This window comes from Scyliorhinus torazame, chromosome 5, assembly GCF_047496885.1.
Source record: "Scyliorhinus torazame isolate Kashiwa2021f chromosome 5, sScyTor2.1, whole genome shotgun sequence".
Lineage (NCBI taxonomy): Eukaryota > Metazoa > Chordata > Chondrichthyes > Carcharhiniformes > Scyliorhinidae > Scyliorhinus > Scyliorhinus torazame.
Window position 1 is genome coordinate 184,934,601 of NC_092711.1, and position 26,679 is coordinate 184,961,279.

Here is a 26,679-nt window from a genome sequence, read left to right on the forward strand (position 1 = left end):
ATATCTGAATAATTTACATAAACCACAAAACAGCAAGGGCCCCCACATTCACAGCTGGAGAAAACAGAACTGCATAACTTAGATAAGATCTGTTTATTTTGGAATCGCTTATTGCTGCCTATTAATTGCTAACTTTGCTGTTTGGCAGACAAGTAGTCCTGTGTTGTAGCTTCAGCTGGTTGACACCTGACTTTTAGCTATGCCTGGTGTTGCGCCTGGCGTGCTACCCTTCATTCTCCATTGAATTAGGGTTGACCCCTTGGCTTGGTGGGAATGGTAGAGTGGGGGATATGTCGGGCCATGAGGTTACAGATTGTATTTGAGTAGAACTCTGCTGCTGCTGAGGGTCCACAGCGCCTCATGTATCTCCAGACATGAGCTGCTAGATCTGATCGCAGTCGATCCAATTTAGCACAGAGGTGGTATCGGTGTAAATGAACACCACACAATGAAGGATATTCTCAATGTAAAGACGGGACTTTGTCTCCTCAAGGACTCTGTGGTGTTCATTTACACCAACAACTTCATGGGCAGGTGCAGCTGCAACAGGTAGGGAGTAAGTATGAGATCAGGCATGTTTCCCCCCTTGTCCTTTCCTTCACGACATGTTGCAGTCTTAGTCGAGCAGCTCTGACATTTAGGACCAGAACGGTCTATGTTGGTACTCCCGAGCCATTTGTCGTAATGTCACTGAAGGGTATATTCTCTGCCTTGGCCACCTCAGTGCTTCCTCAAAGCCGTGTCAACATGGAGGGGTGCTGATTCATCAGCTGATGGCGGAGGGTACGTGATAATAAGCAGCAGGTTTCGAAACCCAGTGTTTAACCTGTAGTCATGAGACTTCATATGGTCCAGACTCGAGGATGTTGAAAACTCCCAGGGCACCTCACTCGCGACTGTATACCATTGTGCTGCAGTAAGCGATCCCGTGAGTATGACTATGTCAGGCTGTTGCGTGACTATTCTAAACTGTCCCAATTTTCACATGTCAGCAAAGGGGTTCATGCAGTCTATCCGGGATTCATTCGTCTGTTGGGTTTTTGTGGCGTTCGAATACAACTGTGTGGGAATGGGTGGCTTGCTAGGCCATGAAGAGTTAACCACATTGCTGCTGGTCTGGAGTCACATGTGCGGCATACCAGGTAAGAATGACAGGGTTTCTTCCCGGGAGGGTATTAATGAAACAGATAGGTTTTTACAACTTTCATTTCATGGTCATCATTAGATTTTTAATTTCAGATATTTAGTTGAGTTTAAGTTCCACCATCTACCGTGGTGGGATTAGATCGGGGTCCCCAGATCATTATGCTGGGTCTTTGGATTACTTATCCAACGACCAGCCTAACGTCAGTAATAGGCAGGTTGTGGGTTGTGAGCCTAACGTTGGTAGTAGGGAAGTTGCAAGATTCCATTATCAAGCATTTCATAGCACTGCATTTGGAAAGCATTGGTGTAATCAGACCAAGTCAGCATGGATTTACAAAAGGAAAATCGTGCTTGACAAATCCACTAGAATTCTTTGAAGATGTAAAGAATAGAGATGACCAGTGAAAATCTGTGGTTTCTTGAGATAGATAGAAATCTGGTTAGCAGACAGGAAGCAAAATGTTGGAATAGATGGGGCTTTTGCTGATTGTCAGGCCGTGACGAGTAGGTTACCACGGGGAACTGTGCTAGAACCCCAACTGTTCGCACGGTATATTAATTGTTTTAGACGAGGGAACTAAACATATTCGCTCCAAATTTACAGATGATACAAAGTTGGTTGGGAGGATGAGCTGTAAGGAGAATGCGGAGATGCTTCAGTGTCATGTGAGAGTACCTTTAAGAAATGGGTACTTAAGAAATGTACCTTTAAGAAATGAGTGTTTATCAGTGATGTCAGAGTGTGGGTGGAGCTGGGCGTTCTGGCAGCTTTTTACTTTCGTTTTAGGCTGTTTGCTACAGGGTGTGTTTTAATTTCGCTTACAGTGTTGGAGCTGAAGCCAGACCAAGCAGGTGTACTGCTGTTCTCTCTGATATCAAAAAACGATCTCTTGATTATTTGGTGAATTCAGAATTATAAATGTTTTCAGTCGTGACTTAAACATCATGTGCTTCTGTTAAAGGTTTTGTTTTTAAGTCGTATGGATGTTAAAAGGAAAGCTTAACGAATTACTTAGTGTTGTAGTCTTTGGGGGTTGTATTTGAATTAATGGTTGCTAAGATGTTCACTGTATGTTTTAAAAAGGTTAACTTGAGTTCATAGAATAAACATTGTTTTGCTCTACGAAATAATTTTCCATTTCTGCTGTACCATACCTGTAGAGTGGGCCGTGTGCTCCCCATACCACAATCTATTAAAGGTTGTGGGTCAGGTGAACTCCATGATACACTTTGGGGTTCTCTAAACCCATGACCATAACAAATTGGGGGCTCGTCCGGGATAAAAGTCTCTCTATTGGGTTGGCTTAGTGAACTTAAAGGCAGTGAGCGGTGAGTATATTGTGGTTGCTTATCAGGTGTGGTATTCTAGTTTAAGTGGGGAGTGTGTTGTGAACAATGGCTCTTTCAGAGGCTCTGAAGTTTTTGGGGGTGCAGACGGTCACATGCAGTACCTTACGGACAGAGACTAAAAGCAGACTGTTAGATTTGGCAAAAACATTGCAGTTAACATGACCAGACAACATGCGAAAAGGTGAGGTAATTATGGCGGTGGCTAAGCATTTAAAGTTGCTTGAGATACAGTTTGACTCATTGTAAATGGCAAAAATTCAATTACAACTTAGACAAATGGAACATGAGAAGGAACTAAAGCAGATTGAATATGAAAGAGAGGAAAAAGAAAGAGAGAGAGAGCAAAAAGAATGGGAGGGAGAAGAAAGGAGAAAAGAAAGAAAAGCCCTAGCAGAACAAAAAGAAAGAGAAAGGGAGATACAGATCAGGGAAAAAGATAAAGAGAGAGAGTTTGAACTTCAGAAAATGGCCATGAAACATGACAGTCAATTAAAATTGGCAGACGTAAAGGGAAACGTACAGTTGGATGATAGTGATGAGGATAGTGAGAAAGAGTGTCAAAGTCGAAGGCTTGGTGGAGATGTTGCTAATGTTGGTTGGCTCTTAATTTGTTGCCCGTTGTGTCTTTACTTAATTTGCTCTGTTTCTATAATCTTTGCTCTAGAGTCGCCAGGTTATCTTTATGATACCACCACGAGGTTCAAGTTCAAGTACTGATCAATAACTCAACACACCAATTAGTAAGATTCAAATCAAAACACATTTATTATACACAGTCAATCACTACTCATGCATAAAACACTACTTAATAGGCTATCTCTAACACGAAAAGGCCTATACTTAGCTTCGGAACTGGCTCACCAGGTCAGGGGAACAAATGACCTTTCGTTCGATTCTGAGTCTGCAGGATTCAAAAGCTGATATGGACTGGTAGCTAGGAGCGCCTATCTCGTCGCGTGCGTTGACTGGAGACTTAGTTGGTTGCTGCGGCAGCTAGGCAGGTCACTGTCAAGGGTTGTTTGGCTCTGCTGAGCGATCCTGCCAAGAAGACCGAATTGAACTTGGGGACTCTACTTTATAGTACCCAGGGGCTTCGCGCCGTTCGGGGCGGACCCCGTATCTGGTTCCTAGTGATTGGACTACGTTCCGATCACTTGGATCGATTTCTCCAATACTGGAGCCGTTCCCTGATCGCTGGGCGGTCCCTGAGTGTCCGTTGGCCTTCCTTTGTCTTCGCCCTTCCTGGCGCCGAGGAGTCTGGCTCGGCCTTATTCACCTTACATTTTTCAATTGTTTCCGTGGATCCCTCATTAATATGCAGATGGCTGCTGGTTTCAGTGCTGTCTGGGTTTCTGCAAGTTCTAATACACAGGAGACTTTGCACCTGCTAGTTTTTCCTGGCTTGGCTGAATTTCCCTGCATTCTTTGCGGACCTCCATTTTAAGTCGGGAAGTGGCCAAACCAGGTGGCTACACACCCTCCTTGTGATCCCTAACGCGAAGTGTGAAGGATCACATAACTGCGTCGTCTTCACTTCCTGACCCAGCGAGCACTCTTCCATGGCCTCTACACTGACCATAACTATGTATGACATTTTTTAATAACTACCAATTCTAAGTGGCGCTATGTCACAACAGGGACATGCATCACAACATAAAAAAACGGCACCTCTAACTATCCTCAATGAACAATCCTCACTCAAACAATCAAAAACAATCCACAACCCTTTAAATGTACAAATAGCAGCAACACTAGTTTCTATGGCTTTGCATTCAAGCACAGAGGTTTACATTCTCTCAGTTGTTTTTAGTCACAAAACGACGCTGAACGAATATCCTTTATTGTAGATCAAGGGGTTCGGGGGCCTGGTGAAAACCGAAAATAGGGGATCTCATCCTGTATACCGGGGTGCGAAGGCGGTAGGCTCTCCTTTGCCATTTCCTCATGCGGATAGTCTGCACGATGCTGCAGAATATCGGCAATACTAAAAGGGATTCAATTACGTATGAAAGGGAGTACCATGTTATAAACCTATCACACCATGATGGTGCATTGGTACTTCTCACTGTGCTCTGGGTGCGATGGGGAAGTGAATTATTGACAGCCGGGGGGTTGGGGTCATGGGGTTCGCGTCCGCGCATAACTGCGTATACATTATAACGAAAATCATGTATGCCGTCTTCAATGTTCTCTTCTTTTCCTTTCTTATCTTCCGTTTTGTCTCTTCTCATTTCCTGGAGCTTCTGGGATTCTGGGGATCAAGCATTAAATCTATTACCATCTTGTTTAATATCTTGTACGTTAGCATGTCTGTCTTTTAGTGCCAATTTCCCTTTATAATTTGTCACCATGTGTGACTCCCTCATTTTTTTTGAAACCGATAATTTGGACTAGACATTGAAGAATATACTGCCGTACTGCGAGCCGTCTTGCAGCCTGTGTGATTTACCATCCTAGTGTTTCAGGGTGTAAATAGCAGAGGGAAGCAACCATAGGTTGCCAAAACCAAATAAAATAATTTTGAACATAATGAGCCAAAAATGGGGTGCGTATAGGCCGCAGCGGGTAAGAGTTGGTTGGAATCCCCGGGTAGGACCGTGATCAATGCCGCATGTGCTCTACCCGAGCATAGTTGACCAGAGGGGGGTCCTCAGGCAGGGCGGAGACCAATGCCGTTTCTCCACTGCCTGAGCAACTGGCAAGAACGGGTAAGAATGTGGTCGTCATGGGGGCTGCCTCTCGTGATTACCTTCGAATCAGGAGAATAGTTATGATTGTTGTCTGCCGACAGACTAGCTCCTCTGAACTGTTGTCTGGGACAAACTAGATCCTCTAACAAGTTTCTGTCAACAGACTAGTTCCGCTGAACTGTTGTCTGGGACAAACTCCACTTAACGATAACATTAACGAACAAACATTGAATGAACCTGCTGCAGGTTCCATCAGAAAGGACACCGTTTCTCCCAAGTGGTTCCTTTTTAAAACATCATCTGGACACCTCCGTTATCAGTTGCGAACAGGGTCGCAAAGGGGTTCTCGTTTTGGGAGTCAGACTCAAAGTCATCCTCTTCTCGCAGATGCCATATTCTGGAATGGATGAGGGTTGATAAAGCTGCATGGTGTGACTTAGGGTCCATCTTGTCGTTTCGGACGAGCCTGTATGAATTGTCACCATGCCAAAAGGTTGTATTTAATTCTGCGGGGACGGAGTTGGCGTCGTCATCGTAGGGCGGTGGTCTTTGGTGAGGTTTGTTGAGGAATGTCATCAGGAAGGGATCACTCGAATCGTGTTCAGATTCGCTGGGTGTGGGTCCTGTTGCATGGGAATAGTAGGGAGGCGTGCTGTCGTCATTGCCTGTCTCACAGTCGCTGTCGCTGCTGCTCTCTGTGGGCTTTCCGGGGCGGAGTCTAGAGTTCGGGGGTGGAGTGGAGGTCGAGTCCGTGGATGGGGTGGGCGTGTTGGGGGAGGGTGGGGGTACGTTGGCTGTGGGCGGGGTGTAGTCTGCTGCGTCGAGCATGACGTGGTGTGTGTGGTTAGACTGCGAGCCATATGCCTTGAGCTGGTTTATTGGAGAGAGAGCGGGTAAATGGAGTTGAAATCAGCCATGATTGAATGGTGGAGTGGACTCGATGGGCCGAATGGCCTTACTTCCGCTCCTATGTCTTATGGTCTTATGGTCTTATGGTTAATATGGAACTACGCGGTCTTCCCGTTGGGGTGCTTAATTTTATACACAGAGGGGCTTACTTTGGCCGCAACGGAGTACGGACCCGACTACTTGGGTGACAGGAAAGTGCTGGGGTTGTAAATGGAGAGCATGACCTGCTGTCCTACATAAAACTCAGTCGCGTGCATTATCTTGTCGAAACAGGCCTTGCTCTGTTACTTCCTGGTAACTTTACTGCGGCTGCTAGCTGAGCCGTTTTTACATTCTCAACTAGTTCTACTGCGTTCTCGTGTGTGACGGCCGTCACTTCGGGGCTGGTCAAGTCAAGTCCTAATAAAGATTCTGTGCCTTTCATGGGTGTCCGGTCATGAGAGTCTGTGGGGTGTAGCCTGTGGATGTCGAAACAGTGTTACGTAAAAACATTAGTGCAAAAGGGAGGACTGAATTCCAAGCAGTGCTGTTTCATTGGACCATTTTTCTGAGGGTTGCTTTCAGGGTCCGGTTCATTCGCTCCACGATACCACTTGACTGGGACTGCGATGTGGAATTTTGGGGAAATGGCAAATATCGTGAGGACGTTCTTCATGACACATCCCATAAAATGGGAACCTTGGTCGGATTCAATGCTGCCTCCCTCCCCATCTCGTAAGGATGTGGTGGGTTAAAATCTTAGCGTTAGTCTTTGCCGTGTTAGTTCTAGATGGGAATGCTTCTACCCATTTCGTAAATGTGTCTATCACAACTAGGACATACTTGTGACCATTCCTGTTAGGGGGCAATGGTCCTATAAAATCAATCTGGAGGTTAGTCCAGGGGTATTAACGGGGCGGGTGTGGCTCAGCTGAGCTTTCTTTGCGTATCTGTCCGGATTGTTTTGGGCACAGATGAGGCAATATTCAACGTAGTGCGTGACGTTTTCCTTTGAATTCGGCCACCAACAGAGCTGGCGGAGGTGGGCTGTAGTGGGGTCAGTTCCCTGATGCCCATGACTATCATGGAACAAACAAATGAGCTGATTCCTGTCCTGTTCAGGAACCACATAAAGGGTGTCTTTTAGGATCACACCGTCATGTGTGGTCAGTGCATTTTTAAACCTATCGTATGGGGCTGGAAGGTTTCCTTTTGAAATCTCCCTGAGATTACTATCTTGCTTCTGGGCCTGCACTAAACCTTCGATATTAGTCTGTGAGACCTGAACTGCATTCAATGGGGCGCTTTCGGGGGGGGGGGTTCCAAAAATGTCCATGTCTGGAACCTGCTTTAGCCAGTGCGTTGGCTTTTATATTTCCAGGTGGGGAGGAACGGTGGTCACTTCGAACTTTTTCGATACCAAATGTCCTGTCCTGTGATTTGTCTAAAATGTGCTGGAGCAATGGGGCTGAAGGGAGGGGTTTTCGTCCGCGGAAACAAATCCTCTTGTTTTCCACAGGGGTAGGAATTCTGTGAGGCTGTTGCAGACATAGAGGCTGTCCGAGTATATGTCTGCTTGGCTGGGGAAGGAATCTGGGTGATCTATAATGTACGCAATGGCTGCTAGTTCTGCCGCCTGCGCGGCTATGTGTCCTGGCAGTTTTAAGGAGATTTCTTCTAGGGCGCATCCCTGCGCGTCCTCAACATAGATGCCACATCCTGTAATGCGCTTCCCGTCTAATACAGTGGAAGAACCATCCACATATATTCTCAAAGGTGCGCACGTGTCTGTGTGCTGGGGTCTCTGGGGTGATCTACCCATCTTTTTGGGGGGTGTTTTTGCGATAAAGGGCCTGTGTTGTGGTGCAGTGAGATGATTTCACATTCGTGGAGGGGGTGACTGGGTACTGAAGGTTGTCGGCTAGGAAAGTGTGTGTCTTGGTCCTTATAACTGTGATGGTCCCATCCCTGCAAAAGAAGGGTCCATCTGGCTGCTCTAATCTGGCTTCCTGTACCGTCCTTCAGTCGTCCGTCTAGTAAAAGTTGGGTGGGGGTGTGTTCCGTGAGGATTGTGATGTAGTTTAGTCCGGTGATGTATGAAAAGTATTGGACTGCCCAGAAAACTGCGAGCAGGTGCCTTTCACAGGCCGAAAATCCCTGCTCCACAGGATCTAAAACTCTGGAGGCATAAGCCACGGGTTTAAACTGTTCATGCCGTTCCTGGAGGAGCACGGCCGAAAGGGTGCGGTCTGTGCTAGCTATCTCTATAGCATAGAGGGAAAGCGGGTCTGGAACCTGTAATGTGTGCGCTGCAATGAGTGCGTGCTTTAAAACATCTACAGCATCCGTGTGCTGCGGAAGCCATTCCCAAGGGGCTCCTTTCTTTAGGAGTTCTGAGAGGGGTGCTGCTTTGGTGGCAAAACCGTCAATATGGTTTTGGCAGTAGCCAACCAGACCTAAAAACGACCAGAAGGCGGAAACATTCTGGGGAAGGGGCAATTTGATAATCGAGTCAATTCTTTTATGCTCGATCTCGCGTTTACCATTCGTGATAATCGTTCCCAACTATACCACTTTGTTTCCCAAAATTTGGGCCTTCTTGGGGTTCACTTTACATCCAATTCGTTGTAGGAGTCCCAGGAGTTCGGACAGAAGCTCGATGTGCTCTGCCTTGGTGTCTGTCTGCAGTAATAGGTCGTCCACATACTGGACCAGACATTCGGGGCGAGAAAATTTTGATAAACCATTTGCCAGCTGTCGGTGGAAAATGGAGGGGGAGTTGTGGAATCCTTGTGGAAGACATGTCCACTGCTGACCTTTAAAAGTGAAGGCAAATTTGTATTGGCACGCTTTTGTCAATGGAATGGACCAGAATCCGTTACTGATGTCCAAAACTGTAAAATATCGTGAGTTGAGTCCCTGTTTGAGCATGGTCTCGGGACTAGTGGCTACCTTTGGGGGCTGCTGCGGGGGTGACTTTGTTGAGTTCCCGGTAATCGATGGCCAGTCGCCATGATCCATCGGGCTTTCTCACTGGCCAAATCGGGGCATTATTAATAGAGGCTACCGATCTAAGTACGCCTTGTTCTAATAAGCTGTCAATAACCTTTGAGATTTCTCCCTCTGCCTCTTGGGGAAATCCGTATTGCTTCTGGAGTCTAGGGTCAGGTCCTATTATTTGAACTGAACCAGCCATCCTGCCACAGTCATGTTTATGATTTGCAAATGCGGTCCTGTTCTTTTGGAGAACTGCCCTAACCTGTTTGTCTGCACTAATCGTGGTCGGGTCAAACCAAAAATCGCCAACGGCGCTAAGCTTGTTTGCATAGTCACCTACTGTGAGCTTGCTGGCTTTGTCATTTTCCAGACACATTGATTTACTGGGTCAAATGAAAGGTTGTGGGAGTTCATGAAATCAATGCCCAAAATGTGTTCTGCTGTGTGGTCCTGATCGGCCAAAGATATGGGGTGTTTTGTCGTAATGTTGCCAATTTGGATGGGTACAGGGGCTGTGATGTGTGAGTGATCTGTGAAGGCGCTGAGGGTGATTGTGGCTGTAGTGGGCCACGTGTCTTTTTGGAACATGGTGGAGGAATTAATTGTGGTGCGGGACCCTCCTGTGCCCCAGAGGAATTCGATGGGCTGTCCCCGTGTTTTCTCTGCAACGACTGGTCGGCCGGACCTATCCCAAAATGTGTCGCAGATCCAAGTGGTGAAGCCCGAAAACCGTCAGTCAGTTCCGTTCATGTCTGTCTGGTCTGAACGGGTGCTTACACTATGTATGGGCTTTGTCCTGTTTCTATTCAGAGTGCCTGCCTGCTGGGCTCTCTGTGGCTTTCGTGGGGCATTGCACTCTCGTGCAAAGAGACCTAATTGTCCACAGTTGTAACACTCCTGTGGTTTCTGTTGGGGGGGGGGGGCGGCTGTTCCTGCCTTCGTTCACCCATGCGGGGTTCTGGTGTGCTTTAACTGCTTGGATATCTGCCTCTGCCTGCTGTTCTTCGGGTTTTCTAATTGCGGGTTTGTTGTGGACAGATTGCTCCCAGGAGCGGGACAACCTTTTTAAAACCCATTTTTCGTTGTGCGCTTCTTTCGAGGGGTAATAATTAATACAGGCATTTTGGCCTGTCTCTCTGGCATGGGAGATAAGGGTCCATTTGGCCATGCTGTCTTGAGACAAATGGGCGCGGTCTAAGTTTCCAAAAACGGCTGTAAAATGGATCCACAGGCGTCAAGCAAACGCTGTGGGTGTTCTGTCTTCTTCAGCCTGCACTTATTCAGGCCTTCTACTGGGTCACCTCTGTTATAGCCGATCACGTCTAGGATCGCTGAGTGCATCTCTGCAAGGGTGCCTCCTCCTACATTCTGTGGGTCGGGAAGGGCTGCTACAACCGAAGGGTCGAAGCTTAAAACTATGAGCTTCACTTGCTTACGCTCATCCAGGCCGAACGTGGTCGCCTGCTGCTTCACTCTAGCAAAGAAGTGGTGGGGGTCTGAGGTGGGGAGGAACAGTGTGATCTTTTCACACGCATCCCATAATTGGGTCACGGTTAAGGGGGTGGTGTAAAGGAATTCCGCTTCTCCTTCCATGTGACTGTGCAGTGGGTAGTGACTGGATTCATGGGTGCCTGATCTTTCTGCCCTGTGGGAGGTTGGGGTGTTTTTCCCTTTTGCTGCTTTCCTTGCGCACATGTTCCCTGAACATACCTATGCGCAGTTTCGTTTAATTCTTGCCAATCAGGGACATCTTCCTCATCAAATTGGGATCCAAAGGTGCTCTGAAACCTATTTTGCACTGAAAGCAAAGACTGCAGTTCTGCAATCTGCTTCCGGCATTTTGCATGATCCACTGAGCTTTGTCTGTGCTCCGTGGTGGCAGCATGGAGTGCTCTTAACGCTGCTTTTAGATCGCTGCACTGCCTTTGCAATGCCTCTACCGGTTTATCTGTCTCTTCTCTTACCAGGACTGCACGTTCCGTGTCCTGATAGGCCTTATCGTATTGGGTTTGGAAGCTGCTCAGATGCGCTAGACAAGGCTGGTGTGCCCACTTGGCATCATCCATCTCTCCATCCTTTGCTGCCAACTTCCTTCTTAAATCTATATTCTCTCTCTCGATCTCACTAACATCGACCTTGCTCATTCGATGTCTCTCTTCTATCTCTTGCCAGAGCGTCCGAACGACCTCCTCTGTGCCTCGCAATTGTGCCAGACAGGACACGATTGCCATCGGCTTGCAAGGTTTCCCTCAGCCTTTCTTATGGATTTCTGACAGGTTCTCCCACCAAGTATGTCCTATGCTCCCGGATACTGTTTCCTCATTATCACAGAATTCGCTCCAAAGGGGCCATCCTTTCCCTTTGAGATATTTCCTGATCTCGTCTTCCCAAACGGGACACTCTCCTACACTGTTGCTGGTCGCTGCGACCTCGAATTCCTGGGGGTTCATAAGGCGTTCCATTGCCTTCATTGCCATTTTTCCTCTCTGAATGCTCTTTTAAAATTTGGAACGAGGGGTACTAAGCCGGTGCTGTAAACACGGGTATGGCGTTTGCCATTTTCCGGAATACAAACTCCCGACAGTTTTTCGCAACAAAAATCAGTTTTACATTATAGCACTGTTAGTTACGCATGCATTAACACGCTTCCGAATTATGAGGATTGATCAGAATGCTTGAACACTTGTGGTTTTTCTGTTCCCAATTGGATTCTCACTTCATATGTTGGGTTCTCCCGGAGTGGTTAGGCCACTTCTAATTCGGGTCCCGTCAGGATGTCGCCAGTAAATGTTGCTAACTTTGGTTGGCTCTTAATTTGCTCTGTTTCTATAACCTTTGCTCTAGAGTCGCCAGATATCTTTATGATACCGCCACGAGGTTCAAGTTCAAGTACTGATCAATAACTCGACACACCAATTAGTAAGATTCAAATCAAAACACATTTATTATACACGGTCAATCACTGCTCATGCATAAAACTCTACTTACTAGACTATCTCTAACATTAAAGGCCTATACTTAGCTTCGGAACTGGCCCACCAGGTCAGGGGAACAAATGGCCTTTCGTTCGATTCTGAGTCTGCAGGATTCAAAAGCTGGTATGGACTGGTAGCTAGGAGCGCCTATCTCGTAACGTGCGTTGACTGGAAACTTACTTGGTTGCTGCGGCAGCCAGGCAGGTCACTGTCAAGGGTTGTTTCGCGCTGCTGAGTGACCCTGCCAAAAAGACCGAATTGAACTTGGGGACTCTACCTTATAGTCCCCAGGGGTTTCGTGCCGTTCGGGGCAGACCCCGTATCTGGTTCCAAGTGATTGGACTACGTTCAGATCACTTGGATCGATTTCTCCAATACTGGAGCCGTTCCCTGACCGCTGGGCGGTCCCTGAGTGTCCGTTAACCTTCCTTTGTCTTGGCTCCTGCTGGCGCCGATGAGTCTGGCTTGGCCTTATTCACCTTAATTCAATTGTTCCCGGGGATCGCTCATTAACTTGCAGATGACTGCTGGTTTCAGTGCTGTCTGGGTTTCTGCAAGTTCTAATACACAGGAGACTTTGCACCTGCTAGTTTTTCCTGGCTTGGCTGAATTTCCCTGCATTCTTTGCGGACCTCCATTTTAAATCGGAAAGTGGCCAACCCAGGTGGCTACAGGGATCTAGTTAATATGTCCAAGCACTGCCAAGGTTTAACGAGAGGAGGTCGTAGCCTTTTTCATTTGATTTGAGAAGGTGGATAAACAAATGAAATGGCCAGAGGACATGTGGGCATTATTGATTCAAACAAAGCTGATAGGTAGGGCTAGTGAAGTGTTTGCATCACCACTGGCGAAGGTATCTGGGACGTATGAGGAGGTGAAAAAATCCATCTTAGGTGCACATGAACGAGTGCCTGAAGCCTAGAGACAAAGGTTTAGAAATTTAAGGAAATCATTTGGTCAAACATACATGAAGTTAGAAAGGCTCAAACAGAGTAATTATGATAGGTGGATGAGGGCTTCGAAAATAGACCACACGTATGAAGCTCTCAGAGAAATTATGCTTTTAGAGACGTTTAAAAATTCAATTCCTGATGTAGTGAGAACTCATGTGGAAGAGCAGAGGGTTAGAAATGCGAGATTGGCAGCAGAAATGGCAGATATTATGAATTAGTTCAGAAATCAAAGCTTGGTTTCTCACATCAGTTTCAGCCTGTGAGGGATAGAAATTGGGGACCTGAAAAATACTCAAGTCGTAAACGTAAAGGTGGGTGATCTGATGGGAGATAATAGGGTGAGCGTACATCAGATTAAAAAAGAAATCCAGGAGGGTAGAAAAGAAATGAAAAATTTATCTTTTCACTGCAGTAAACTAGGCCATGTAAAATCACAGTGTTGCTGGTTGAAGAAAAGCACTGGGAAGGCTGATGAGTTAAACAAGATAAGACAGTGGGGTTTGTGAAAGTGGTAAAGGAAAGGCCAAGTGAATCGAAGGAGGTGCAAAAGATTGTACAGCCTGATCAAGAGGTGATTGACAACAAAGTGCCAGATCTCCTTAAAGAATTTACTTGTGTGGGTACAATTTACTCAAGTGTATCCGGAGGATCAGGTAAAAAAGTCACAATTTTAAGAGATACGGGAGCTAGTCAATCTTTAATGGTAAGAGTTGAGGAGCTATGTAGTTTGGGTAGAATATTTCCAGAAAGGTGATAATATGTAGAATTCCGGGTGAGAGGAGCAGTGTTCAATTATATAAGGTAAGGTTGGAAAGTCCAGTGAAGAGTGGTGAAGTGGTAGTCGGAGTAATAGAGAAACTATCTTGTCCAGGAATACAGTTTATCTTGGGTAACGATATGGCTGGATCATAGGTGGGGGTGATGCCTACTGTGGTTGATAAATCAGTGCAAATTCAGACAACTGAAAGGTTAAAGGACGAATGTCCTGGGATTTTTCCGGATTGTGTAGTAACAAGATCGCAAAGTCACAGCTTAAGACAAGAGGAGAAATCAAAGAGTGAAGATGAAGTTGAAGTGCAATTATCAGAAACTCTTTTTGATCAGATGGTTGAAAAAGAACACGAACATGTGGAGGATGAGGCGGATATTTTTAGTTCGGGAAAATTGGCAGAGTTACAACATAAACATATAGAAATAAAACGGATGTATCAGAAACCATATACGGAAGAGGAACCTGAGTGTATACCAGAGTGTCATTACCGTAAAAGTGATGTCTTGAGAAAATAGAGACCTTTACATATGCAGGCGGATGAAAAGTGGGCAGAAGTTCATCAAGTAGTCTTGTCAGTAGGGTTTCGAAAGGAGGTGTTGAGCACTAAATTGCCCTTAGTTTCCAAAATTGCCCTTAGTGTTGGGTGGGGTTACTGTGTTATGGGGATAGGGTGGGGGGGGGGGGGGGGCTCGGGTAGGGTGCTCTTTCAAAGAGCCGATGCAGACACGATGGGCAGAATGGCCTCCTTCTGCACTGTAAATTCTATGAAACTGCGTACCATCCAGAATCGCAGGAAGCGCTAGAAAGGTGGCATCAGACATTAAAGACAATGTTGAGGGCTTATTGTCAAGATTATCCAGAGGATTGGGATAAAGGAATTCCATTCGTACTGTTTGCAATTAGGGATGCACCTAATGAGTCAACCAAATTCAGTCCTTTTGAACTAATTTTTGGTCATGAGGTAAGAGGACTACTTAAATTGATTAAGGAAAAATTGGTGGGTGAAAATCCGAAATTACATTATTGGATAACGTTTCAAATTTTAGGGAACGATTAAATAGAGCAGATGAGTTGGCTAGACAACATTTAAAAGTTGCACAAAATGTGCTGAAACGGGTAGCGGACAAGAAATCCAAAGTTCGTAGTTTTGCCAATGGAGATAAAGGTTTAATATTGTTACCAATGGTAGGTTACCATTTAAAAGCTAGGTTTTGTGGACCTTATCAGATTGAATGGAAATTAAGTGAGGTGAATTATGGGGTAAAAACACCAGATAGAAGGAAGACCCACCGAGTGTGTCATGTGAATATGCTTAAAAGATACTTTGAAAGGGAAGGGGAGAAAAAGGAGGTTTTAACGATTCTAACTCAAAGTGACGAACCAAATCCAGATGACTGTGAATTTGACAGAACTGAAATTACATTGGAAAACGAGGATGTTCTTAAAAATTGGGATAAATTGTTGAGTTACCTTCCAGAGGAAAAACGGACTGGCCTGAAAGAGTTATTGATATCACATAGGCAAGTTTGCAGAGATAAATTGGGAATTACTAAAATGGCTATACATGATGTAGATGTGGGAAATGCTGTTCCAATCAAACAACATACATATAGACTTAACCCTTTAAAATTGGTACAGGTTAACAAAGAGATTGAGAGTATGCTTAAAAATGGCATAATTGAAGTGAGTTGCAGCCAATGGAGCTCACCCATAGTGATGGTATCAAAACCAGACGATACCCAACGGTTGTGTGGGGACTATAGAAAGGTTAATGCAGTTACAAGAACGGACTCTTATCCTATCTCACGTTTGGAGGATTGCATTGAGAAAGTGGGACAATCAGTTTTCATTTCTAAACTAGATTTCCTTAAAGGTTACTGGCAGGTACTTTTACCCGAAAGGGCAAAGGAGATTTCAGCTTTTGTGAGTCCAGGTGGTGTATACCAATTCAAAGTTATGCCATTTGGCATGAAAAACGCCCCAGCCACATTTCGACGGTTAACTTACAAACTCGTTTCGGAATTACCCAATTGTGCGGTATACATCAACGATCTGGTAATTTTCAGCCAGACATGGAAAGAACATTTCAAACATTTGATGGAGTTGTTCTTTTTTTTAAAAGTATTTTTATTGAGGTTTTGCAGAATTTTTCATAATAAAACAGTAGTAACAATAATAACAAAACAAACTAGAGTGAACATTAACATAGTGCAAAATGAGAATATACATTAACAATTAAATAGACATTACCCCACGCAACTCAGTCTTCCCACTCCATCCCAATGAAGCACCCCCCCCCCCCCCCCACCCCACCAGCAACCCCCCTACGGATTGCTGCTGCAGCTGACATTTTAATTGTCCTGAGAAAGTCGACGACCGGCTGCCACCTCCGAGAGAACCCTAGCGTAGACCCTCTTAAGGCAAACTTTATTTTCTGGAGGCTGAGAAACCAAGCCACGTCGTTAACCCAAGTCTCTACACTCGAGGGCTTCGATTCACTCCACATTAATAAAATCAGTCTCCGGGATACTAGGGAGGCAAAGGCCAAGTCGGCCTCTTTCGCCCCTGAACTCCTTGGTCTTCTGACACTCCAAAGATCGCTATCTCTGGACTCGGCACCACCCGTGTGTTAAGCATCTTGGGCATTGCCCTTGCGAACCCTTGCCAGAACTCTCTAAGCTCCTGGCATGCCCAAAACATGTGGACATGGTTTGCAGGGCTGCCCTTGCAACTCATACAACTGTCTTCTACCCCAAAAAACATGCTCATTCTCGCTGCCGTCATGTGTGCCCGGTGGACCACTTTAAATTGAATTAGACTGAGCCTGGCACATGATGAGGAGGAACTAACCCTGCCCAGGACCTCTGCCCACAGACCCACTTTCAGTTCCTCACCTAGCTCCTCCTGTCACTTGCCCTTGAGCTCCCCCACCGGAGTTTCCTCCACCTCCTGTAGTTTCTGGTAGATATCCAACACCTTCCCCTCCCCCACCTAGGTTCCGGAGACCACACTGTCCTGTATCCTCACTGGCGGCAGCGTCGGAAAGACCGCTACCTGTTTTTTCATTTAAAGGCGTTTCCTGGCGGCAGATTAAATTTGTCCTCTTGCGCCTTCAACTGCAAAAGCTTCCGTTTCTGAACAGATCTCCCATCCTTCTGATGCCTGCCCTCTGCCAGCTCTGGAACCCGCCATCTATCCTACCCGGGACAAACCTGTGGTTGTTACATATCGGGGTCCAGACCGACGCTCTCTCCACCTTCTTGTACCTCCTCCACTGTCCCCAGATCCGCAGTGTCGCCACCACCACCGGACTTGTGGAGTAACGCATCAGCGAGAACGGCAAAGGAGCCGTTGTCAAAGCTCCCAGAGTAGTATCTTTACATGACGCCGCCTCCAGCTGCTCCCACACCGCCCCCCTCCCCCACGCCCCCCCCCCCCATCGCCCACTTCCTAATCATAGCTATATTGGCCGCCCAGTAGTAGTTCCGGAACTTCAGCAGCGACAATACACCCCCCCCCCGCCCCCCCGACTGCGCTCCAACAGCGATCTCCTTACTCACGGGGTCTTATTCGCCCACACAAAGCCCGTAATGATCCTACTCACCCGCTTAAAAAGACCTTAGGGATGAAGATGGGGAGGCACTGAAAGACAAACAAAAATCTGGGGAGGACAGCCATTTTCACCATCTGCACCATCCCTGCCAGTGACAGCGGGAGCATGTCCCACCTTTTAAAGTCCCCTTCCATTTGCTCCACCAACCGCGTCAGGTTGAGCCTGTGTAGGTCATCCCATTTCCTGGCCACCTGTATACCCAGGTAACGAAAACTGTTCTCTACCATCCTGAGCGGCATCTCTTTCAGTCTCTCCTCCTGCCCCTTGACATGGATTACAAACAATTCGCTCTTTCCCATGTTCAGTTTGTACCCTGAAAAACTACCAAAATCCCTCAGGATCCGCAGAACCTCCCCCATCCCCTCTACAGGGTCCGAAATGTACTGGAGCAAATCATCCGCGTATAACGAGACACGATGTTCCCCCCCTCCCCCCGAACCAGTCCCCGACAGTTCCTCGAGGCTCTCAGTGCCATAGCTAGCGGTTCTGTAGCTAGGGCAAATAGTAACGGGGAGAGGGGACACCCCTGCCTCGTTCTACGGTGAAGCTCGAAGTCCCCCGACCTCAGCCAGTTTGTGCATACACTTGCTACAGGTGCCTGGTACAGCAAATTCACTCAGCCAATAAAGCCCTCACCAAACCCAAATCTCCCCAGCGTTTCCCACAGGTAGTCCCATTCCACCTGGTCAAAGGCTTTCTCTGCCTGCATCGCTGTTACCACCTCCGCCTCCCCTCCCTCTGAGGGCATCATAATAATATTCAAAAGTTTCCAGACACTGGTATTGAGTTGTCCGCCTGTAACAAACCCAGTCTGGTCTTCCTCTACCACCCCAGTGACACAATCCTCAATTCTTGTGGCCAGAATCGTAGCTAGCAAATTGGCATCCACATTTAAAAGTCAAATCGGCCTGTATGACCCGCAATGTTCCAGCTCCTTCCCTAGTTTAAGAATGAGATCAAGGCCTGTGACATTGTTGGGGGGAGGGTTCCTTTCTCTCTAACCTCATTGAAGGTCCTCATCAGGAGTGGGCTCAATATTTCCGAAATGTTTTTATAGAATTTTACATGGTAACCGTCCAGCCCTGGGGCTTTACCCGATTGCATGCCCTCTATACCCTTGACAATCTCCTTCAATTCAGTCGGGGCCCCCAGCCCCTCCACCAGGTCCCCTTCCACCTTTGGAAACCTCAACTCATCCAAAAATTGCCTCATCACTTCTGCTCCCGTCGGGGGCTCCGACTCGTATAGCTTACTATAGAACTCCTTAAAGATTCAGTTCACCCCCCCTGGATCCAAGACCATGTTACCCTCCTTATTCTTTACTCCCCCGATTTCCCTGGCCGCCTCCCTCTTTCGCAGTTGGTGTGGCAGCATTCTACTTGCTTTCTCCCCGAACTCATAGACTGCCCCCTTGCCTGCCTCAGCTGTGCTACCGCTTTCCCTGTGGTCAGCAGTTCATACTCCACCTGCAGACTTCGCAGCTCCCTCAGTTGCCCCGCCTCGGGGGCCTCCTCGTATCTCTTGTCCACTCAGAGTATCTCCTCCACCAGTCTCTCCCTCTCCGCTCATTCTCTCTTTTCCCTATGGGATCGAGTTGAGATGAGCTCTCCTCTGACAACTGACTTCAGAGCCTCCCAGACCATTGCCGCTGCTACCTCACCCGTATCGTTTGTTTCCAGGTAATCCTGGATGTTCCTGCTAATTCGCCCGCAAATCTCTTCGTCCGCCAGCAGCCCCACATCCAGTCTCCAGAGTGGGCACTGCCCTCTCTCCTCATGACGCCACAGGTCCACCCAGTGCGGCGCATGGTCCGAGACTGTGATTGCTGAGTATTCTGTCCCTGCCACCTTTGGGATTAATGCCCTACTGAAGACAAAGAAGTCTATGTAGGAATAAACCTTATGAACGTGGGAGAAAAAAGATAACTCCTTCGCTATCGGCCGCACGAACCTCCAGGGTTCCACCTCCCCCCCTCCCCCATCTGCTCCATAAAACCCTTCAATTCCTTAGCCACTGCCGGTCGCTTCCCTGTCCTGGACTTCGACTGGTCCAGCTCGGGGTCAATGACTGTGTTAAAGTCTCCACCCATGATCAGGTTGTGTGACTCTCAGTCCGGGATTTTGCCGAGCATGCGTCTCATAAATTCCACATCATCCCAATTCGGAGCGTAGACGTTCACAAACACCACCCAGACCCCCTCCGACTTTCCACTCCCCATTATATACCTACCCCACTTATCTGACACAATTCTCCCAGCCTCGAACGCCAGACCCTTACTGATCAGAATTACTACCCCTCTGGTCTTCGAATCCAGCCCTGAATGGAACGCCTGGCTTACCCATCCCTTTCTCAATCTCGTATGATCTGCGAGCTTTAAATGTGTCTCCTGAAGCATTGCTACATCTGCCTTTAACCCCTATAGATGCGCAAACACGCGCACTCTTTCGACCGTCCCATTCAAACCCCTGACATTCCACGTGATCAGCCTGGATGGGGTGCTAAACCCCCCCCCCCCACCACCACCACCACCACCACCACCAGCCCCCCCCCCCCCCCCCTGCCGACTAGCCATCACCCTTTTTTGGCAAACCTCAAGCCCGTGTGCTTCGCTTCCTCGAGCGCCCCCACAGGGAGCCACCGCCCCCAACCCTCAATTGGTACCTCTAAATTGATACCTCCTCTGTCAGCAAAGCAGTATCCCCCCTCCCCTCCCCCCCAACAGTCCCACGACCCAAAACCCCCCCGCCAAGCACCAGCTGAGCACTTGCTCACCCCCCACTACGCTCTCGAGAGTCAGCTGACCCATGCTGACCTCGGAAGCTCCCGCCCCTGGCGCCGATCAGACTGTCGCCTCATTGTCCGGAACCCTCTCCCCACATGAATAAACCAATTAAACTACCTCTCCAGCCCTGGTGAGTAAATAGTAATACGAAACGAAAAATAAACAGAAGACACTAACATTGCCCCGTGAGGACACACCTGTTGAACCAAGGCTCCAATGTCTTGAAAAATCGCACTAAGTACAGGGCCACCTCCCCCTTCCGTATCTCAACTTTGCCAAAAACACTGCACCCTCCAGCCACCACCACAGCCCTTACACGCACCCAACATTGTATGCAATCTTATATTAGAAACGGTACCATGTTACCCATCCCCACTGCCACATTCCACCAAAGCTTAACTGTCCTTTAATTCGAGTCCAGCTTTTCTTGTTTGATGAATGACCACACCTCATCCGGCATCTCAAAATAGTGATGTAATTCCTTGTACGTGATCCATAGCCTCGCTGGGTGTAGCATCCCAAATTTCACACCCTTGTTGAAGAGGGTCGCCTTCACCCGGTTAAATCCAGCACACCTCTTGGCCAGCTCCGCACCCAGGTCCTGGTAGATGCGTATCACACTGTTCTCCCACCTGCTGCTCCATTCTTTTTTTGCCCACCGCAAGACAAGTTCCTTATCCGAGAAGCGATGAAATCTCACCACCATGGCCCTCGTCGGTTCATTCGCCTAAGGCTTCCTTGCGAGGGCTCTGTGCCCCAGGGGTCGAGGGAATACCCCATCCCTATCAGCGTCTCCAGCATATTGGACACAAATGCTCCCGCATCCGACCCCTCCACACCTTCAGGGAGGCCCACGATTCTCAAGTTCTGTCTCCTGGACCTGTTTTCTAGGTCCTCCAGCCTCTCCTGCCACTTCTTGTGGAGGTCATCCTGCGCCTCCACCTTAAGGGCCAATACGACCAACTCGTCCTCATGGTCGGATAACCTTTTCTCCATCTCCTTAATCGTTTTCCCTTGTGTCACCTGAGTTGTGATCATTTGGTCTATTGATGCCTTCATCGGGGCCAGCATGTCCTTTTTAGGATCAGCAAAGCAGCCCCTAAGTAACTCCTGTTGCACCTGTAACCACTGCGTCCATGCACTGTGGTCTATTCCGGCCGCCATTCCGTGCCTCGGCGCCCGCTCCGCACGCTTCTGTCTGTAGGGACTTAACCGATTCACCCGACCACTCCTGGTCCAGCTATCCATACAGCAGGGAGGGAATCCTTTTAGCAGTGTTCGCTTAACCAATCTGCCCCAAAACGTCCGTGAAAACTCCTGAAAAAAGGTCCGAGGGTCCGTTGCAGGCGGGAGCTGCCGAATACGCGACCAACTCCTCCATGGCCGCCACCGGAAGTCCTTGATGGAGTTATTTGATCGACTTCAGGAGGCTGGTTTGGTGATAAACCGAGCCAGAAGTGAATTTGGAAAAGCCCAAGTCACTTTCATTGAGGAGTTTTCGATACCCTCAAGACGAAGCGAAATAATGCAATTTCTTGGCATGAGTGGATCTGATCGAACACTTGTGCACAAGTTTTGTAGCGTGGTTGCTCCACTGATGGACTTGCTGGAGGAACCTCAAAAATGTCAGTGGACAGCGGACTATCAACAGGCATTTGACAGGCTGAAAGCTATGATAACCAATGCTCCCGTGTTGGAGAATTGCAAGGGGCTCTGTGATCAGATCGAACTGAAGTATCTGGCTTTAAGCGAAACGCCAAGGCATAGAGAAATGGACGGATCGTGCAGAGACCTTCTTATTCAAAGAGACTGTCATCAAGAAGGATTTCAGTTGGAGGAAGATGAAAAAAATGGACTATATTTTATACCTGTTAGTGTGTGTTGTTTTTTGAAACGAAAAAGTATATTTACTGTGTGCGTTTGTGAAAGGATAGTGAAAAGGTGAAAAATGAAACCATCTTGAAGTTGATGGTTTATTTTTATCTCTTGGGGGGAGGTGTCATGTGAGGGTACCTTAAGAAATGGGTGCTAAAGCTATGTACCTTTAAGAAATGGGTGTTTAACAATGATGTCAGAGTGTGGGTGGAGCTGGGCTGTCTGTCACCTTTTTAGTTTCGTTTTAGGCTGTTTTCTGCAGGGTGTGTTTTAATTTCGTTTTCGGTGTTGGAGCTGAAGCCAGGCCAAGCACTGCTGTCCTCTCTGCCATCAAAAGACTATCTCTTGATCATTTGGTGAATTCAGAATTCTAAATGTTTTCAGTAGTAACTTTAACCTGATGTGCTTTTGTTAAAGGTTTTATTTTTAAGTCGTATGGATGTTAAAAGGAAAGCTTAAAGGATTACTTAGTGTTGTAGTCTTTGGGGGTTGTATTTAAATTAATGGTGCCATGATGTTCACTGTATGATTTTAAAAGATGAACTTGAATTCATAGAATAAACATTGATTTGGTTTACAAAATACTTCTCCATTTCTGCTGTACCATACATGTAGAGTGGGCCGTTTGCTCCTCATACCACAATCCATTAAAAGTTGTGGGTCAGGTGAACTCCATGATACACTTTGGAGTTCTCTAAACCCTGGCACATAACAAATCGGGGGTTGCTCTGGGATAAAAGTCTATCTGTTAGATTGGCTTAGTGAACTTAAAGACAGTGAGGGGTGAGCATATTGTGGTTGCTTATCAGGTGTGGTATTTTAGTTTAAGTGGCGATTGTGTTGTGGACAATGGCTCTTTCAGAGGCTCTGAAGTTTTTTGGGTTGGAGACAGTTACACGCAGTACCTCACGGACAGAGACTTAAAGCAGACTGTTAGATTTGGCAAAAACATTGTAGTTAACATGACCTGACAAAATGCGAAAAGTTGAGGTAATTATGGTGGCGGCTAAGCATTTAAAGTTGCCTGAGATACAGTTTCACTCATTGGAAATGGCAAAAATTCAATTACAACTTAGGCAAATGGAACATGAGAAAGAATTAAATCAGCTTGAATACGAAAGAGAGGAAAAAGAAAGAGAGAGAGAGGAAAACGAAAAGGAGGTAGAAGAAAGGAGAAAAGAAATAATATCCCCAGCAGAACAAAAAGGAAGAGAAAAGGAGATACAGTTCAGGGAAAAAGGATAAAGACAGAGAGTTTGAACTTCAGAAAATAGCCATGAAACATGACAGTCAGTTAAAATTGGCAGACGTAAAGGGAAACGTACAGTTGGATGAATGTGATGAGGATAGTGAGAAAGAGCTTCAAAGTCGAAGGCTTGGTGGGGATCAATTTAAATATGTCCAAGCGTTGCCAAGGTTTGACGAGAAGGAGGTAGAAGTCTTTTTCATTTCATTTGAGAAGGTGGCTAAACAAATGAAATGGCCACAGGACATGTGGGTATTACTGGTTCAAACAAAGCTGATAGGTATGGCTAGTGAAGTGTTTGCATCACCACTGGAGGAGGTATCTGGGACGTATGAGGAGGTGATAAAATCCATCTTAGGTGCATATGAACTAGTGCCTGAAGCCCACAGACGAAGGTTTAGAAATTTAAGGAAATAATTTGGTCAAACATACATGGAGTTTGAAAGGCTCAAACAGAGTAATTTTGGAAGGTGGATAAGGGCTTTGAAAATAGACCACACGTATGAAACGCTCAGAGAAAATATGCTTTTCGAGGAGTTTAAAAATTCAATTCCTGATGTAGTGAGACCTCATGTGGAAGAGCAGAGGGTTAAAACTGCGAGATTGGCAGCAGAAATGGCAGATGATTATGAATTAGTTCATAAATCAAAGCTTGGTTTCCAACATCAGTTTCAGCCTGTGAGAGATAGAAATTGGGGACATGAAAAAAACTCAAGTGGTAAAGGTAAAGGTGATCTGATGGGAGATAATAAGGAGAGTGTACCTCATTAAAAAAAATCCAGGAGGGTGGAAAAGAAGGGAAATTTTCAAATGTTTTCACTGTAATAAACCTGGCCATCTAAAGTCACAATGTTGGTGGTTGCAGAAAAGCACTGGAAAGGCTGATGTGGTAACACATGATAAGACAGTGGGGTTTGTGAAAATGGTAAAGGAAAGACCAAGTGAAGCGAAGGAGGTGCAAAAGATTGTACAGCCTGATCAAGAGGTGATTGATAAGAAAGTTCCAGATCTCGTTAAATAATTGACTTGTGTAGGTAATGTTTACTCATGTGTATCAGGAGGAGCAGGTAAAGAAGTCACCGTTTTAAGAGATACGGGGCCTAGTCAATCTTTAATCATAAGCGATGAGGAGCTCTATAGTTTGGGAAGAATATTGCCAGAAAAGGTGATAATATGTGGAATTCAGGGTGAGAGGAGTACTGTTCAATTACATAAGGTAAGATTGGAAAGTCCAGTGAAGAGTGGTGAAGTGTTAGTAGCAGTAATAGAGAAACTATCTTGTCCAGGAATACAGTTTATCTTGGGTAATGATATGGCTGGATCACAGGTGGGAGTGCTGCCTACTGTGGTTGATATGCCAGTGCAAAATCAGACAACTGAAAGGCTGAAGGACGAATATCCTGGGATTTTTCCGGATTGTGTAGTAACAAGGTGGCAAAGTCACAGGTTAAGACAAGAGGAGAAATCAAAGAGTGAAGTTGAAGTTGAAGTGCAAATATCAGAAACGATTTTTTATCAGATGGTTGAAAAAGAACAAGAACAGAATGAAGCGGATGTTTTTAGTTCGGGAAAATTGGCGATTTAGAACATAAACATGTAGAAATAAAATGGATGTATCGGAAAGCATATACGGAAGAGGAATCGGAGTGTATACCAGAGTGTTATTACTGTAAAATTGATGTCTTGATGAGAAAATGGAGACCTTAACATATGCAGGCGGATGAAAAGTGGGCAGAAGTTCATCAAGTAGTATTGCCAGTAGGGTATAGAAAGGAGGTGTTGCGAGTTGCTCATGAGGTACCAGTGGGATGTCATTTGAGAATAAGGAAAATGCAAGGTAAAATACAACATTTTTATTGGCCTGGACTACATAAAGATGTAGTTAAATTTTGTCAATCGTGTCACACATGTCAAGTGATAGGGAAAACTCAAGCAGTGAGAACACCAGCTCCAGCATTTGAGGAACCTTTTACACGGGTCCTAATTGATTGTGTAGGACCGCTTCCTAAAACAAAAAGTGGGAATCAATATCTTTTGAATATAATGGATGTGTCTACTAGGTTTCCAGAGGCCATTCCAGTACGTAATATTACAGCTAAAAAGATTGTGCAGGGATTACATGAATTCTTTACTAGATATGGACTACCCACAGAGATACAATCGGATCAAGGATCAAATTTTACCTCCAGGTTGTTCAAAGAAGTCATGGATAGCTTAGGAATGAAACAATTTATATCAACTGTGTACCATCCAGAATCGTAGGGAGCATTAGAAAGGTGGCATCAGACATTAAAGACAATGTTGAGGGCTTATTGTCAAGATTATCCAGAGGATTGGGATAAAGGAATTCCATTCGTACTGTTTGCAATCAGGGATGCACCTAATGAGTCAACCAAATTCAGTCCTTTTGAACTAATTTTTGGTCATGAGGTAAGAGGACCACTTAAATTGATTAAGGAAAAATTGGTGAGTGAGGAATCGGAAATTACATTATTGGATTACGTGTCAAATTTCAGGGAACAATTAAATAGAGCAGGTGAATTGGCTAGACAACATTTAAAAGTTGCACAAAATGTGCTGAAACGGGTAGCGGACAAGAAATCCAAAGTTCGGAGTTTTGATAGTGGAGATAAAGTTTTAATATTGTTACCAGTGGTAGGTGAACCTTTAAAAGCTAAGTTTTGTGGAACTTATCAGATTGAAAGGAAATTAAGTGAGGTGAATTATGTGGTAAAAATACCAGATAGAGGAAGGCCCACCGAATATGTCATGTGAATATGCTTAAAAGGTACTTTGAAAGGGAAGGAGAGAAAAAGGAGGAGGTTTTAACGATTCTAACTCAAAGTGAGGAACCAAATCCAAATGACTGTGAATTTGACAGACCTCAAATTAAATTGGAAAACGAGGATATTCTTAAAAATTGGGATAAATTGTTGAGTTACCTTCCAGAGGAAAAACGGACTGACCTGAAAGAGTTATTGATATCACATGGGCAAGTTTGTAGAGATAGATTGGGAAGTACTAAAATGGCTATACATGATGTAGATGTGGGAAATGTTGTTCCAATCAAACAACATCCATATAGACTTAAACCTTTAAAATTGGCACAGGTTAACAAAGAGATTGAGAGTATGCGTAAAAATGGCATAATTGAAGTGGGTTGCAGCCAATGGAGCTCACCCATAGTGATGGTACCAAAACCAGACGGTACCCAATGGTTGTGTGGGGACTATAGAAAGGTTAATTCAGTTACAAGAACAGACTCTTATCCTATCCCACGTTTGGAAGATTGCATTGAGAAAGTGGGACAATCAGCTTTTATTTCTAAACTGGATTTACTTAAAGGTTACCGGCAGATACTTTTATCAGAAAGGGCGAAGGAGATTTCAGCT

At 46.0% G+C, this 26,679-nt stretch overlaps 1 protein-coding gene across 2 annotated transcripts in view; it reads right to left on the reverse strand.

Moving 5' to 3' along the window:
* Positions 1–3,252: 3,252 nt before the first annotated feature.
* The window catches only part of LOC140420795 (uncharacterized), a 243,839-nt gene continuing 220,412 nt past the window's right edge, over positions 3,253–26,679 (reverse strand). For both annotated transcript variants that reach the window (XR_011946584.1, XR_011946580.1), the window contains one exon: positions 3,253–4,747. The gene's annotated coding sequence lies outside the window, so the exon portion shown is untranslated. The remainder of the gene's footprint in view (positions 4,748–26,679) is intronic.